Raw genomic sequence first — 6,198 nt, 5'->3', positions numbered from 1 at the left:
GCGCCTGGGTGGCTCAGATGGTTAAGCGTCTGCCTTCGGCTCAGGTCATGATCTCAGGGTCCTGGGATCGAGTCCCGCATCGGGTTCCCTGCTCAGTGCAGAGCCTGCTTCTCCCTCTCCCTCTGCCACTCCCTCTGCTTGTGCTCTTCTGTCTATCTCTCTGTCAAATAAATAAATAAAATCTTTAAAAAAAAAAAATCAGCCCAGGAGCCTGTTGTCACCCCCATAGAGTCTCAGACCTGGCCTGAGTTGAGATGGGGGCTTTGATAACCCCCAGAAAGCAGAGCAAGTGGCATTTCGAGACCCAGCCTGATTTCTTGGGGGGCTCAGCCTGTGTTCCTGCCACCTTGAGGTCTGAGGACCCATGCTCATTTGTTTCCCCACTTGGGTTATCTGATGTGGGACCTTGGGGATTTGAACAGTCAGAGCTCCTACATTCCGTGTGACCCAGGGAGGGACTGCTTTTACCTCTGGCTCTCTTGTTCAGGCCTTCCGGAGCTGTTTGTAAGGCCCTCGGGTGGGGATATGAAGACAGCACGTGGCTTTATTTTCTTGAGCACTTAATAAATGTCATGAGAGCTTCTGAGGTGGAGTCTGAGGGAGCCTCTGACTTCCTCCTCCTTAGCACAGTGGAAAATCACTGGGCGCGGTATCAGGAGACCTGAGTCCACGCTTTGGTTGGGCTACGGGCTGAAGGGCGTCACCCCAGTGTGCTCGTCAGTAAAAACGGGTGTTGACACCCGGGAGACAACAGTAATCGCCAACCAAGGCTTAGGTGAGTATTCAGTGAGATAATGGAAGAGAAGGTGGTTTCTAAAGTGCTGTGCAAATATAAGCAGAAGCGTGACGATGAGACAGAAAGCACCAGCCCCTCTCCCTGGCCCCGGCTTCTTCCCCACCCCAGTCACGTACACTCTGCTTAAGGACTCAGTGCTTGAAAACTCACTTCTCAGCGGTAGACACCGGACTGTCCACTAGTAACCCTTGCCCTTTCTAGCTTGATTCATTAACCCAGGAGGGGCTGCATGCTGATGGGAGTGGGGGGGCGGGGAGTGTGGGCAAAGCATTTGTCCCCATCTGAGGCCACTCAGGCCTCATGACTGGCCTCAAGGTCCCCTTTAAGAAGGGCCCTCTGTGCTGATGGCTTGTGCTTAGGAGGACCTGGGAGAAACAGTCTGTGGGAAAAGCTGGCACCTTCATGAATGTTTTATGAGGCTGAGCGAGTCACTGCCTTATCGGGAAGATGCTGTTTCTCTCCCTTTCTTTGTTACCAGGACGTGAGATGTACTGAAAGTCATCCCAGTGTTTTTCCAAAGATGGCTTTTCAAGACAAGTGTTTCTTTAAGGGGCCAGCAGGGTAGGGATGGGGTTGACAAGGAGAAACAGTCCCCTTGAAGAAGGCAGGCTCGGGCTACAGCATCCTGGAAAGAAGAGTCATAGTCCTTCCTTCTTTGTAGCACTGGGTGTGGGTCAACTACAGTTCCAAGTACTTCATATACATTCATGCACTTGATCCTCGCAACGACCCTTTGAAATAGGTATCATTTTTATTTGTATTTTATAGGTGAAGAAATTGAGGTCAGTATCTTGCCTGGTTCTGACAGCTAGTAAGTGCCAGGGCCAGGATTTGAACTGTCAGTCTGGCTCCTGAGGCCATGCTTTCAAGTGCTATGTAGAGGCAGAGAAAAGAAGTCTTTCGGTGGCAGTGTGGGCTAGCAGTGAAGGGCTCTATCGTTTTCTAGCTTCAGCACATTTCTTTATTTCTAGCTTCTTAATAGCTGTTATGAAGTATACATTATGTATTAGAAAATTCGCCCACTGTCAGGATATGATACTATGATTTCTAGTAAGTCTGTAGAGTGGTGCAGCCATCCCTACAACCAAGTTCCAGAATGTTTCCATCACTCCCAAAGTTTCCTCTTTTAGGATATGTTTTCATCTCTCAACATCTCATCTGTAAAATGGGAATAACAGTGCCTGCCTCATAGGATTGTTGTCAGCATTAAATGAGCTTGCGAGGTGGCACCTGGGTGGCTCAGTCGTTAAACATCTGCCTTCGGCTCAGGTCATGATCCCAGGGTCCTGGGATGGAGCCCCGCATTGGGCTCCCTGCTCAGCGGGAAGCCTGCTTCTCCCTCTCCCACTCCCCCTGCTTGTGTTCCCACTCTCGCTGTGTCTCTCTCTGTCAAATAAATACATAAAATCTTAAAAATAAATAAATAAATAAATAAATAAATAAATAAATAAATAAATAAATAAATAAGCAAGCCTGCAAATGGTATAAGGTAAATGCTCAAGCAAAGGTGGTTATCGTTATAGTCTCTTAGAGTCATTTGAATACACACTTGTAGAACTGGGAGTGGTCTTAAAGACGATCTCATCCCACCCTCTCTTTTAAGGGCTAAAGAAACTGAGGTGCCAAGATGTTGAGCAATTTGCCCCTTAAGAGCACACAGCAAATTTAATGGCAGGGCTGGAACTGAAACCCAGGTCTCTTGGTTGATAGTTCAGTGCTCTCTTATCTCTGGGGAGACTTTCTACCCCAGGCACAGGGATGTCATTGTCTCGCACCCTGCTCTTTGTGGGTGCCCCCAGAACAATGCGGCCTGGCTGACATGGACCCCGGGAGTTTGCTTGTGCTAGAGCTGGAATGCCCAGCATGCTGGCCTTGGTGCAGAGAATGCAGCTGGGGAAGGCTGGGTGCAGAATCAAGGGACAAGAGCCAATGTGGAGGCTGAGGCAGGAATGTCCATTTTCAGAACAGGGGATGCATTGAGTCAAGGCATCTAGGAGACAGCCAGTCTCTGTAGAGCCCATGGTTAGGCCAGCTTCATGGGCATGTGACCTGTGCAGCCACATGGGACCCCATACTTAGAAGGACCCCTGGTTTGGTTTAATGCTTTGCTGTTGCAATCTTTAAATTCTTAATAATTTTTTAAACAAAGGAACCCACATTTTTATTTTGCACTGGATCCCAGAAATGATGTAGCCAGCTTTGCCCATTTGACAGGGAGTGGAGGCCAAGCTAGACTCTCTTTTTAAATATTTTATTTATTGGGGTGCCTGGGTGGCTCAGTCGTTAAGCGTCTGCCTTCGGTTCCGGTCATGATCCCAGGGTCCTGGGATGGAGCCCCGCATCGGGCTCCCTGCTCTTCGGGAAGCCTGCTTCTCCCCCTCCTACTCCCCCTGCTTGTGTTCCCTCTCTCACTGTCTCTCTCTGTCAAATAAATAAATAAAATTTTTAAAAAAAGATTTTATTTATTTATTTATTTGAGAGAGAGACAGAGAGGAGCAGAGGGAGGACAAGCGGACTCCACCCTGAGCTCAGAGCCTGACTGATGTGGGGCTCGATCCCATGACCTGAGCTGAAATCAAGAGTCGGACGCTTAACCGACTGAGCCACCCAGGCGCCCCTCTTATATCAATAAATATTCTTAAAATAGTAAGAAAAAAAGTGTCTTGAGAGGGAAAAACGAGGTGTGAAGTGGGACCACTAAAGAAGGATAGATAGAGGCAAAAGAGTTTCAGGCCCATGATAGGGCTTGAAGGGGAGCAGCCTGGACCAAGGGAAGGAAATTGGGTGTGAGAAGCCATTGACAAGGAGGTAGCAGCTCTGGCATCCTCTTTGATGGGTGACGGTGGGGTGACCGGAGGTGTTGGAGAGCTGTGAGTTGCCAAATGAACCTCTCGATAAAGGTTATAGAGGTGACTTTGGCTGCACTAAACAGAAATGGATGAGGGGAATTACCTACAGGGGGAAGAGGGATGGGGCCTAATGTGGGATTTCCCGGGGATTGGGAGTTTGCAGGCAGTGTGTACAGCAGACAGAGTACAAGCTTTGGAGTTCGGGCAGCATTCGAGTGTCAGATTCACTGTATTCTGTGCTGACCATAACCTTGATTTCTCGCCTATGAAACAGAAATGATCCTGACAACATGTACCTGGCAGGGTTTGGGGGAGGATTTGATGAGGTGATGTAAGTAAAGCATTGGACCCAGTACCTGGCACAGACCCAGAGCCCCAGAATGTTCCCCCTTCAATTAATTCTGTGGTTTGAGGAACTAAAGTGGCAAGAAATCATTTGCATATATAAAGAGCCATTCTTTCAAATATTTCCCTCCCAGCTTTCTGGGAGAGCCACTAGGAGCCAGGATTCTGAGCTCCAGCCCGCAAAGGCCTGAGCTGAGCCAACCGGGAAGGGAGAGGAGCTGGCTGCAGCCAAAGCACTGGGCAGCAAGACAGAGGAGGAGGACTCAGGGCTTTGACTCGCAAGCTGCCGCCAGCGAGGCTGATTTTGGGGCAACCTGGCAAGAGGTCCTACTTTGGGAACTCTAGGAAAGAAGTACTCTGTGAATGCTTATCCCAGTTTTCCCACGTTTCTCGCACCCCCTGGCCCTTTCTGCACACCCCCTTCAGCTTTGGGGAGTGTGGCAATGATTGACGAACCCTCCTGCTGCGCGCGCCCGCGCGCGTGCACACACCCCCCCACACACACACACCCCCACCCCATGGGTACAGATGTGCTGGGCAGCAGCTGTACCATGCAACCTACACCTGTTGCCTAGATCAGCTGCTGTAACTCTACTCCTGGGAAAGGAGGCCAGGTGCCCCGGCTTGCAGAAGTCCTCCTTTTGGCAGGTGGAAAGGACAGCCTCTGGCTGTCATAGCAGTTCGCTCCAGGAGGCTGCTTGGAAAGTGCCAGGGCCCTGGGAATCTCAGCTACAGACTGGGAACCCTTTCCAGCCCAGAGTTGCTCCCAGCTGTATCGCTGTCCCACACGCCCCGGCTGGTTCTCTGACTACTCCCACCCCCACCACACTGGGGTGGGGGAGACAGAGGAGCAAGGGGAGAGACAGACACCTCCAATGGGATCCATCCCTCTGTCAGCAGCAATGTAGAAGCTGAGCAGCAATGTGGACCAGAGGACTCAAAGAGAACTAGAGCTGGGGAGAAGACTGGCAGTGGGGCCAAGGATGAGGAAGAGTCTGGAAACGAGAGCAGAACTCGCTCTTGTGTGGCTTGGGCCGCCGAGACGTTCGTTCCGGAGGCTGCAGCCCGGGAAGGCTTCCATTCCACACTGAGCATGCGTGGAGGCGTGGCCTGGGCAGGCACCGTGGGAGCGCGGCGCAAGCGCTGGTCTAAGCCGTGGGAGAGCGAAGCAAGCGACCCTCCTGGAACGCCTGGGTGCTGAGCGAATCCAGAAATCCCAGGGAGCTGAGGAAATTTCAACAAGGCAAAGCCGAGACACACGTCCTCTGACATCCAGATCCACACAATGCATGGCCCGTGCCAAGACACAGAAAAGCCTGGTAGAAAACCAGATGGTGACTTGGCGTTGCAGATGTCTGGATGTGTGTACACCCACACCCACTTCGGCCTTTGAATGAACATATCTTCCATTTCCCCATGCTACTCCACATTCAGGAAAAGGAATCTTGAGCCGGCGATGCTCAGAGTGATGCCAAGGCCTTACCAGGAAGGTATTCTCCAGTTCCCCATCAGCCCTGGAGGTGCCAGGAGAAACAGCCCATGTGGCAAGCGGCTCCAGGCCGGATGTGAGACACTGCTGACCCCTGCTGGCGGGTTTCTCTCTGCAGCAACCCGGGAAAGCCCCAGGGAGAATGGAGTACTGGAAAAAGCTTGCAATCCGTCTGGGAGGGGTAGGAAGAAATAACCCAGCGAAGAATCTCCTCATCTGGAGCTCCTCTGATGAGACCCAGAAGAAGTTAGAGTAAAACCCAGACTGAATTTCTGGGAGGAGTGAGACAGACTAGTGCGTCCTTTCAGCCCCTGTGACTTGGAAGAACTCCCTGCTGCGGAGCTCTGCGAACCTAAATTGGGAAATCATTAGCAACACTCCATTAACCAAATTAAACCACTCAACCAAAAAAAAAAAAAAAAAGAAGAAGAAGAAAAACCTCTCCTCCGTCTCTCTCCTTTCTTATTGCAGTGCAGAGCCTTCCTGAACTTATAGCTTAATTTATTGTGAGTCTGACATTTCCCCCTTAAGACCTGGGGCTAACATGTGATAATCATGGCTTTATGTCTTACTTTCCGTGGAAAGAGGTTGTTCTTACACTCTTTGGAAAGCCACAATTAAGAAAGCTGACATCTAGGGTATTTGCATCTGTGGTTAGTTATTTTAAAAATCTTTTTCTACACCCAAGGTATGAAATTCAAGTCTTTCAGAATCTTTAC

The sequence above is a fragment of the Leptonychotes weddellii genome, chromosome 6, assembly GCF_054177405.1.
Source record: "Leptonychotes weddellii isolate Sample4059 chromosome 6, ASM5417740v2, whole genome shotgun sequence".
In the NCBI taxonomy this organism is placed as follows: Eukaryota; Metazoa; Chordata; class Mammalia; order Carnivora; family Phocidae; genus Leptonychotes; species Leptonychotes weddellii.
Note: the sequence above shows the minus strand (reverse complement) of the source record.